This window comes from Leguminivora glycinivorella, chromosome 18 (genome assembly GCF_023078275.1).
Source record: "Leguminivora glycinivorella isolate SPB_JAAS2020 chromosome 18, LegGlyc_1.1, whole genome shotgun sequence".
Lineage (NCBI taxonomy): Eukaryota > Metazoa > Arthropoda > Insecta > Lepidoptera > Tortricidae > Leguminivora > Leguminivora glycinivorella.
Genome location: NC_062988.1, coordinates 11549431 through 11561572, shown reverse-complemented (window position 1 = coordinate 11561572; position 12142 = coordinate 11549431).

Here is a 12142-nt window from a genome sequence, read left to right as displayed (position 1 = left end):
CTTAACGGCCTTGCCCACAACTGACCCAACTGAAATGCCTTATTTAAGCCCAGGCCATTTTTTGACTGGTGACTCGTTGACGTCATATCCAGAGAGTGATTGCACTCATGTACCAATTAATCGTTTGAAATTCTGGCAACAATGCACTCAAATGGTTCAAAGCTTTTGGAAACAATGGCACAAGCAATATTTAGTACAGTTACGGAACCGTCCAAAATGGCGTACTGAAAATACTAACGTAAAAGTTGGTGCATTAGTGCTATTCAGGGATGACAATGTCCCTCCTTTGAGATGGCCTATGGCCAGGGTAGTTGAAACTTTCCCTGGTCCGGATGGGAAAGTAAGAGCGCTTTCCATCAGAACCAGTAAAGGTTCGCTATTAAGAACTAGTATTCATAAGATATCTGTACTCCCAATTGAGACTGATTAAATATATTTAAAATAAATAAATAATTTCCAACATGTAACTTGTACACTAAAAATAAAATCAGAGCTCAACTGGAAGCATATAATATGGCTAGGTTTAAGATAAAAACAAAGTTAAACATTATTTTACAGTTTATTAGTAAGATACTTTTTCATTGTTATCAAGTAACTTCTTGCTGCGGTGGCAGTATGTACGATACCGTACATTTAAATATACAAATAAGTAGGTAGATATAGAACTGTTAGTTGTAACGTTAACCCCGGTCGAACCAGTGTGGAAAGTGGAATAAAAACTGTAAAAATTTATGTGGGCGTTTTCCTATAATTATCCCTGCGCCCAACAATATTTCACGACATTGGACCTTGCCTCAGGGTTTCATCAAATAGAAATGCACCCCGATGATATAGAAAAAACTGCATTCAGCGTAGATACTAACAATGACGGATACCGCGGTGTTTACGCCTATTTGCGCATGCCTTTTGGTTTAAAAAATGCACCGTCAACATTCCAACGTGTCATGGACAACGTGTTACGCGGCTTAAAGAATATAATGGTGTACATGGATGATATAATCGTTTACAGCACTTCCCTCCAAGAACACATCCAAAATTTAGAAGACGTCTTCCAAAGACTCCGCGAATCCAATTTCAAGATACAGATAAACAAATCAGAGTTCATGAAACGTGAGACTCCTTTCTTAGGACATATAATTACCACAGAAGGTATTAAGCCCGACCCTAATAAAATCAAAGCAGTCCAGCAGTTTCCTATTCCAAAAACCAGCAAAGAAATAAAATCGTTCTTGGGATTACTCGGCTATTATCGAAAATTTATTCCCCAATTTGCGAAATTGACTAAACCATTGACTTCATGTTTAAAAAAAGGTGCAAAGATTGAACTTACCCCCGAATATATAAATTGCTTTAAACACTGTCAAAATTTGCTTACAAACGACCCGCTTTTACAGTATCCGGATTTCGAAAAACCTTTTAACTTGCGCACGGATGCTTCGAATTACGCTATAGGTGCCGTACTTTCACAAGGGCCGATCGGATCTGACCTTCCGATTGCCTATGCTTCCCGGACGCTTAACGAAAGTGAAGTAAAATATAGCACGATTGAGAAAGAACTTCTTTCAATAGTTTACGCTACGAAATACTTCCGACCCTATCTATACGGTCGAAAATTCAACATAATTACCGATCACAAACCTTTACAATATTTGATGAACGTAAAAGAACCTAATAGTAGATTGACAAGATGGCGCTTACGACTAGAAGAGTACGATTATACTATCACCTATATGAAAGGAAAACTTAACTCGAACGCCGACGCGTTATCACGAATAGAGCTGCAAAACAATGAGATAAATTTAAATATTGATCACCCTAACCAGGACCCAGACGACGGGCCATCGTCCATGGTCGTAAACCACTCTGAAAGCGAAAGCAATGAAGAAGATAACTTACCTTTAGCAGCCCTGGCACGCCATACTGCTCTCCCTGAAAGTGATTCATCGGATGAAGATGACTTGCCTCTGGCCGTGCTAAAACACCGAGAAATGAATAAACAAACACCTGATCAGCCGCAAAGTACTGTTCACTCACAACTAGAAAATCCGATACTGGAAATACCCATCTCTGACAAGCCAATAAATGTTTTCAACAACCAGCTCTTCTTGGATTTCGTGCATCACTCCCCGACAAAACCAAAATTAATCAAGATTTTTCCCACCAAAATTAGAATATTAGTCCAAATAAATAAAAACAATATTCAAGCCGACATAATAAACCTTTTCAAAGAATTTGTAAAACCCCAAACTAAATATGGCATGTTACGAACTCTTTTAGTGTTTGTGGTCAAGTTAAATGTCAAAATATTTAAATTTATGTTTTCTTATTGATTGTTATGTTCTTCTGTATGTCACTCTAGGAATAAATGGCGAAACGTATCGTGGTAGCTTTCTTCCAGCTCATTAATTATTTAGTTTCCTTCATCTGGCGACCGTTAAATAAGATGGAAATACTAAAAAAAGAACGTAGTGTAGCCAGGAGGCTTTTTACAATCGCGAAAAGTGAAATTAACGCTATTCTAGAGTCGGCAAATATCGACGATATCACCGCGGCCTTCAATAAACTCCAGCTTCGAGCCGATTCCCTGTTCAACGTTGACCAGCGTATAAAGGAACAGTGGCTAAAAACGGACGAGATGACTGAAGACGAAATTTACGAGGATTGCATGACCAGCGATAAGTATATAACCGACTGGGAGCGTATAAAAGTCATGTACGACAGCGTTTGCCGGAAGAATGAACGCGTGAAGAGGTCTCGCAAGTCTAGCGGCAGCGATGTGTCGAATAATACAGATAAGTCTCATCAATGTTGTGAGAAGTCGACATGCAGTACAGCATGTCATACAAGAAGATTTCGCCTACCAAAATTTGAGTTACGCAAGTTCGACGGAAATTCTAAAAATTGGATTGGTTTTTGGTGTCAATTTCAGAAAATTCACGACGACGAAACAATTGACGACGGAGATAAGTTTCAGTACCTCTACCAGTGCACTGTTCCAGATACTCCAGCACGAGAGATCGTCGAGAGCTTTCCGCCGTCGGGAGCTAACTACAAGAAGGCTATTGAGCAACTGAAGTCCAGGTTTGCGCGTGATGAAATGTTGATCGACATTTATGTGCGTGAGCTCCTTAACCTTGTACTAGCACAAGCAAAAGGTAATACTTCTTATAAATTAGGCCACTTATACGATAAATTAAATACGCAATTATTAGCACTGCAAAGCTTAGGTGTCACTATAGATAAATATGCTGCTTTACTTTTCCCTTTAGTTGAGTCCGCCTTGCCCGAATCTGTTTTACGAGCATGGCAGAGATCCCATGCAACCGAGGAGAAAGGCGACGATCATCTGAACCGGCTTATGAAGTTCCTGAAACGCGAAGTCGAGTCGGAGGAGCGGATCCAGCTCGCGCGCAGCGGGATAGCATCGGGTGACAGTTTGCATAGCGTTCCTACTCAACAACCTACCGCGGCATGCTTTGTGTCCACGGAAGACGCAGGTAAGAGAATTTGTTGCGTTTGGTGTGAAAAGGCATCACATAGCAGCTTCGAGTGCTACAAGGCTAATAAAATGTCGTATGAGGCTAGGAAGGAAGTGTTAAATAAAAAAGGAGCATGCCTAATTTGTTTGAAACCGGGACATAATGCGAAAAAATGCAAGAATTTTACAAAATGCCTTTTCTGCTCCAAACGTCATTCTGTATTGATGTGCCCTGACATTAAAACGTCAAGTCAAATTGAAAACGTGAAAAATTCGAATGTTGGAACGTCAAACTTAAGTAACAACGTAACTCAATATAAGGCTAGTACCACACTGTTGCAAACGTTTATGGCAAATATTGTCAGCGATAATAAATGTATACAGGTACGATGTTTTATCGACTCGGGAGCGCAGAAGACATACTTACGTCGCGACATTATTGAAAGCTTAGGCTTGAGACCTATCGGTAACGAAATCGTGTCAAATTGCCTTTTTGGAGGAATAGAAACTGAAAAGGAACTGTTTCATACATACGCGATTACTTTAGGAAGCCTTGATAAAAAGTTTCAATGTACAATGACCGCGCGAGGGAAGTCAACGCTCTGTGGGTATGTTCCTCGTTTAAATATAAATCACGAGATGTTCAAAGAGTTGCAAAGGAATAACATCACGTTGAGCTTGAGCGACGTCGGCGACGCGGCCGCACCCGACATCGGGCTACTGATCGGCGCGGATCACGCAGGCGCCTTGCTCACTAAAAGTTTTCTGGAACTGAACAATAACCTCGTTGCGATTAAAACCAAATTCGGTTGGACTCTTCAAGGACCCATTATTACAAACGCATGCAGTGTCTTGACGAACGTAGTATTGGTGAATAATTTGCAGATATCAGAGCTTTGGGACTTAGAAACTCTTGGAATACGAGATCCAGCGGAAGTTGCGAATAAGGCGAAGACAGATACAGTCATAATGGATCAGTTTAGAGACTCGATCAAGATTAATGACGAAGGACGGTACGAAGTTGACTTACCGTGGAAACCAAATCATGGAGAACTCCTTGATGACAAACATTTAGCTGAAAAGAGACTGATGTCAACAACGCAGAAGCTAGAAAAGCTTGATAGCTATGCACCTGTCTTCGAAGATTGGTTAAAGGACGGCATAATCGAAGAAGTTGATGACGCATCGAAGCCTAAACACTACCTGTGCCATTACGCTGTCATTAAGAATAATTCGCTTAACTCGTTTCTAGAAAAAGGCTTGAATTGTCTGGAATTGATTCCAAAACTATTGATAAAGTTCAGAAAACATGCTATTGGGATAACGTCCGATATTAAAAAAGCATTCCTGCAGATATCATTGAAAAAAGAAGATAGAGAATATCTGTCATTCCTGTGGTGGAAGAATAATGAAAGGAAAGAGTTTATAACCTACCGCCATTGTCGAGTCGTATTTGGTGTAACTTGTAGTCCATTTCTTCTAAGTGCGACAATAAACTACCACTTAGAGAAGTACACCGAAGAGTTTAAGGATACAGCCAAACGACTAAGAGACTCATTCTATGTTGACAACTGTGTCATCAGTTTAGAATCGGAAGAAGAAGCCGAAACCTTCATAGAAGAAGCAAAAAGAGTTATGTCAGATGCGAAATTTGATTTAAGAGGTTGGGTGACTACTCCCATGTCCAAATGTATAGAAACTATTTCAAATGAAAATAACTTGTCTGTACTCGGCCTTATGTGGGACGTCAATATGGACCAACTATTCTGTAACGTCAACTTCGCACATGGTACTGGCATAAAAGAAAACGTTACAAAAAGAAGTTTGCTCTCTATAACTCAGAAAGTTTTTGATCCTGTCGGCTTGGCATGTCCAGTGACACTTGTACCTAAGCTAATATTACAGAAAACTTGGAATTTACGCCTGAGTTGGGACAGTGAGCTACCTGATAATTTACAAAAGGAATTTTTGGAGTGGTCTAAACATATTCACTTGCTGAACGACTGCCGAATCCCACGTCGACTTACTTGTAAGCCTATAGACAAATATGAAAACAGTCTGCATGTCTTTTGTGACGCAAGCAAGGTTTCATTTGCAACTGCTATCTTCTTACGAAGTGGTTATGAAGGAGAAGTCACTGTACAACTAGTCCAAGCCAAATCGCGCGTGTCCCCAATCCATGAGGTCAGCATACCGCGTTTGGAACTGATGGCAGCATTGATTGCTACACGGTTATATCTTCAGGTTAAACAAGCCTTAGATATGTCAAACTGCCGCGTTTTTTTCTGGACTGACGCAAGTGTAGCTTTTACCTGGATTACTACTGAAGGTGATTGGAACATATTTGTCAAGAACAGGGTTAAAGAAATCCGACGACATACAAACGTGGAAGATTGGCGTCACTTACCAGGCATAATGGACCCTGCCGACTTACCATCTAGAGGCTGCAACGCAAAACAACTGCTGAAAAGCAAATGGTGGGAGGGACCTGCCTGGCTAAAAGCAAAAGAAAGTGAATGGCCTAACTCTCAATTAAACGTAGATAAGCGAGAAGCTATTACGTAGTTATTACAGCATGCTGATATTGCTTTACCACCACCTTTACCTCATGACAGAATATAACCGGCTACCGCCTTCGAATTGACAAGTATAAACCTAGCCGGTCTTCTTTTTCTGCGGTCGGGAGGGGAGGTATGGATAATTTGGGAGCGTTTAATACGTTAAATTGCTCGTTCTCTCAAAGACCTCCTTAGACGAAACTTAGGCCAGAAGATATTAGCGTACGAAGAGCTGATGACTTTAATGCACGATTGTGAGGCTTTGATCAATTCAAGACCTTTAACCTACGTCGCGGACAACTCCGATAAGCTGAAACCCATCACTCCCGCGTGCTTCACACAAGGGCTTCCTTCGAGCGAGATGCCGGACCTAGACCAGCTCGATCATGACTCAGTCAACAGGCGCCTCAGGTATCTTCATAAGTTGAGGGAAGATCTACGAGAAAGGTTCAGGAACGAGTACATTGGGATGCTCATCCAGAAGGGCAAGGAGAGGGACTCTCATTTAAGGGTAGGTGATGTAGTTTTAATAGAGACAGACTCTAAGCGTATTAAGTGGCCTTTAGGGAGGATTGTAGAAACCTTTGCTGGTGCTGACGGTTACATAAGAGTAGCCAAGGTACGCACTGCTGATGGAGAGTATACACGAGCAGTTCAACGTTTGTACCCACTTGAAGTGCCATCAGACACAATATAAGGAAGAGTTTTGGGCCTCTGCCCCAAAAGGTGGGAGAATGTTACGAACTCTTTTAGTGTTTGTGGTCAAGTTAAATGTCAAAATATTTAAATTTATGTTTTCTTATTGATTGTTATGTTCTTCTGTATGTCACTCTAGGAATAAATGGCGAAACGTATCGTGGTAGCTTTCTTCCAGCTCATTAATTATTTAGTTTCCTTCATGGCATCTTCATGCCCCACGAATTCATCCCAGAGGTTACATCAGTGTTACAAATGACTTTCAGAAATATGGCTTATAATTTAACTTTCTGCAAAACCCACATCGAAGATGTAACTGATTGCGAAAAACAAATCGAAATCATGCAACGCATACATAACGGTCCAACTAATCATCGAGGAATACAGGAAACTGAACGAAGAATAAAATTACAGTACTACTGGCCAAATATAAACAATAGCGTAACAGAATTTATAAACAATTGTGATATCTGCCAAACCAGTAAATATGAAAGACACCCTAATAAACAATTATATCAATTCGTACCTGTGGCTACGAAACCGTTCGAAGTCCTTCACGTAGACACATTTACAGTCAATGGCCAAAAGTTCCTTACTATCATTGACATATTTTCCAAATATGCTCAGGCATACCCCTTACAATCATGCACTGGATTAAGCGTGCTAAACGCCCTTTCCATATATATGTCCCATCATGGCCCACCTTTGTGTATCACTGCTGATCAAGGCACGGAGTTCAAAAATCAGTTAATAAAGGAACTAGCAAAATTACATAAAATAAAACTTCATTTTATCAGCGTTAATAACCCTGAATCTAATGGTGCTATAGATCCGAACCTCCCGTATACGAAGAAAACCGAGCCGTGTACATTAAAAATCCCGCGGCTGCTCGTCAAAAGACGAAACCACGTTATTTAGGTCGTAGAATTAAGAGAAACTTAGAATTAAAAGTTATAGACGATAAGGATATCAGTCATCATAAAAGAACGCTGAGGGTGCCGTTAAAACAACAAAGACCATTGTTCCAGGACCCTCCTGATAGGAGCGACCCAGGGCCGGCAAGTAACCCTCACGGAGCTGGATAACAACCCCGGAGTCCTGCCATTTAAACTGGGCACCGCTAAGATTCAGATGACTGAACATGTGTTTTTACACTACTATGAACTAAATAGTATTAAGGATAGTATTAGTAATATAGAGAACTATATAGGTAGTTACTTAGATTATATGAAATCTGCCGACCCCCTTTATTTTAGAGATACCTCAGTGACGACCACCCAGATTTTCTTGAACGACCTCAACACCATTTATGGTAAATTCAATGCCTTGTACGCGATTCACCCTAAGCAAAAACGCGGCCTTTTTAACGGTTTGGGTACTGTCATAAAAAGCATTACTGGAAATTTGGATCACGACGATGCACGTCATTATAACCAAGCCATACAAACATTACAGGAAAATCAAAATCTAATTGGAAATAAATTGAATTCTGGAATTAGCATTAATAAACAAATGTTAGAATCATTCAATAACACGTTGTTAGCTATGATCTCTAACGAAAATAAAATTCATGTTGCCTTGAACGAAATCATAATTGATGTGAATATGACTAACTACCGCTTATCAGACTATATCAAAATTAACAGTCTATGTAACATGATAAAAAGTAATTTACGGAGTCTTCTTGACTTTGTTACCATGCTTGAAAATGCAATTGCTTTCTCTAAACTGGGTATAACCCACCACAGTGTAGTCGGCACTGATAATATCATGTTTATATCAAACGTCTTGTTTAAACTTTACAAGGAACAAGAAATGCTTATCAATGAAAACACCGCGTTTCGAGACTATTATGACATCATTACTTGTGGTTCCTTTTATGCAGAGAATAGAGTCGTATTTGCATTGAAATTTCCTGTAATGTACAAGAATACATACACCTACTACCATCTATTTCCCACTCCGACTTATAATTCGACCATTCTGATCCCTCCTAAACCTTATATGGCAATGAACGACGAGAAACACCAGTACATGGAACAAGAATGTAAACGTTTCCAAGAAACATATTACTGTGAAGAAACCTTTTTACCTTGGCATCAAAACCCGACGATTGCATCTACTCGCTGATCCTAAACCAAGAAATTTCTGCTACCTGCCAATATACAGCATTTACGAGTGACTTTGAGATGCTTCAAAGATTAGACGACTACCATTACGCAATAACATGTCCGCGACGAACAAAATTACAACTCTTATGCGACAGCGAAGAAATTAGATTTATCCAAGGAACCTACCTGATTGAAGTCCCCGAAGGCTGTATGTTCACCACCGCAAGTTCATCTGTTAAAAACTACAAAAATGAAATTAAAGGCCAGGCTATTAAGCTTATTTCCTTCCAAATGTCAAATATTAGTATTAGAAATACTGCACAACCGTTGAAACTGGAAAGAATTCCTCTGGAACAATTGTATAAACTCGAAGCTCTCCTAGAAAAGGAGGAACCATTGCAACAACTGCGAACAATTGACATCAAGGATAATGACCACCTGTATTGGATCATACCTTTATACGCACTCATCGCCGTAGCCGCCGGAATACTGCTTTGGAGGAAACTAAAAACACGTCGGTCAACCACGATCCCGAATGTCCAGGACGTCGAGTTGGCCCCTGCTGGCCAGCCCTTCTTCACGGGAAGGTCTTCTCAGTGATAAGGGGGGTGTTATGTGTGTGCGCGTGCTGATTAAGTAGTGTAGCTTTTAAGCCATCGACGCGACCGTCGTCAGTTCGTTCCCAACTTCGGACGCGCTCGGTACCGATCAATCGGTAATCATTGTCGGGACAATTTGTAAATTTAACTGATTAACCCTTAATTTGGCAGACATAGAAAACATTAAAAATACAGTTTTTTTTGTTGAATACTATTTTTGTGGGTCATAAGGAGCTCCAAAAAAATCATGAAAAAAATCACAATCTTTCAGTTTTTCAGGAAAATTATGTTCGGTGTGGCGAACACTGCCAGCTAATCAAGAATAAAAAGTGCGAAATAATTTGCTATATAAATTTTACGAAACATGCAAATTTATTTGTAGAAAATGAACATAAAAGTATTGTTTACACTTTGTGTGTCCTTTATGTACTTTATGACCTCGAAACTGGACCTCCTTCGTAATGTTGACACCGAATATCCCGGTACTCTTGGAGACGGTAAGGGGAATGTCCTCGAATTTAGGCGCTATGTTATGTCAAATGGGGTTTTATATGCGGAAAATGTGCAAAACTTCTTACTGGGGTTCAACTCGACAAGATTATGTTTACCCCACTCGGATACCTGCTCAAAAGAGGCCTCGACTTGAGACACAAGTTGCATTCTGCATAGCAAAATCTGCTCACGATAGGCATTTTCACGACTTGTCTACTGTCTATCACCTGTGATGTCATCCGCATAACAATAGATATTGCTAGTTACTAGCATATCATTGTTATGAAGGATGAACAAGGTCGCTAATAGGATAGCTCCTTAGGGTACACCACCGTTAATGGGTCGGATTTCTGAACATTGATCGTCGATGAAAACTGATTAGCTCCGCCCAGGTAGAAAGCTGGCTACCCACGTGCAAAGCCCTTCTGGGAGCCCGTACGAGGGGAACTAGGGAAGATGAGTCTTATGCTAAACTCTATCAAAAACTTTAGGTAACGATATCTAGGCTAACCGCCAGAGCTTCTCCCTTGTTCTCAATGGCGGTGGCCCAACTATGAGTCAACTATACCAGAAGATCACCAGCGCCACGACCATGGCGGAAGCCGTATTGCCGGTCACTATAAGCTGGTGCTCTTCAGGTACGCTAAGAGCTAGTTATTAACCACTTACTCCATTACCTTGGAGAGAAGAGAGATTCTCTAATGTGGGCCTCAATGGGCCGATAGTGTGCAGGGTTTGTGCGATCATCCTTCTTTGCAATTGGATGGACTCAAGCAGTCTTCCAGGATGACGGGCATTTACCTGAGCAGTATAAAAGCGAAAAAGATGCGTTAAAACCGGGGTTAGCTCCGGAGCGCACGTTTTCAGCACAATAGCTGGTATACCATCAGGCCCGTTGGAATTACTGACATCGAGGGCAGAAATTGCACGCCTAACTATACTTTGAGTGAAGCGAACCTCGGGCATGGATGCCTCACAGCGCGGGTTCTGGTGTACGGAGGCCAAAGTATTTTTGGGGAATCTTCCCACTTCCCCTAAAATACTTTGTCCTCATGAGGAAGAGGGATCTAAATCCTCGCTGTAGGACCTTCCTGATGCAAAGGGTATCCATCGCGGTTCAACACGTAAAGCGGTAAGAGCACGGGTAGGTACTTTTGCATCGGGATGTGCGTAATTAGGTTAGAGTTAGCTATTCATTTTACGTATTCAGATGTAAGAGTAATGTAATTTACTTTTGTGCCCTTTTGCGAAATAAATATTTTGGTATAAAGTCCACCGATTAGTTGGCAATGTTCGTCACATCGAACATGCAAACCTGGAACTCTAACACTGCGTAGCTGGCGGTGTTCGCCACGCCGAACATGCAACCAACCTACTATTTCACTGTGAAGATGGCAGTGTTCGGCACCTCGAACATGACTTTTTAAGTGCCACTGTCACTAAAGTAAGACTTACACTAAACTAGAAACTCTTTAGTTCGATTAATTACCTAATTGGTAACCGATAAATATCGTTTTTATTAAAGTGATACCATAAAAATCTATATAATGTCATAAATAAGTAGATGATACTTGGCGATTGCCGTCTTGCCGCGATTGAATTAATTTTCTACAAGAGTAAACTTTGCGATTAAGTTTTATTAAAGAAGAATTACCCAAGAACTATTAGTCGCTCCAAGGACGCGACACGCCAGAAAGTCTTATTCGGGATACGTGTTTCAAGTTGGCCCGAATCTGATAGCTTGGGAATGCAGGAAGCAGACTTGCGTCTCGGTTTCCTCAACGGAATCGGAATTTGTCGCATTATCTGAAGCATCCAAGGAAGCTGTATACCTCCAGAGGTTAGTGAGTCACGTAATCAATAGAGGGAGCTCTGAGAAAGTCAAGTTGTTTGTAGACAACCAGAGCGCTATGGCGTTGGCGAACAATCCCGTTTTTCACCGACGCACTAAACATGTGGATATTAGATTCCACTACGTGCGTCACTGCGTCAATGAGGGGTTGATTCAGTTGGAGTACATTCCTACTGAAGATAACTTGGCTGATGTCTTAACCAAGCCATTGCCCCGTGTTAAGTTTGAAAGGTGTGTGACTGGTTTAGGTTTAAACTTGAGTTCTTGATGATACTGTGGATGTTCACATGATGATGGATGGTTGCTTGAGAGGAAGTGTTGGTAGGTTGCTATGAAACTATTGTTATTGTAATGTC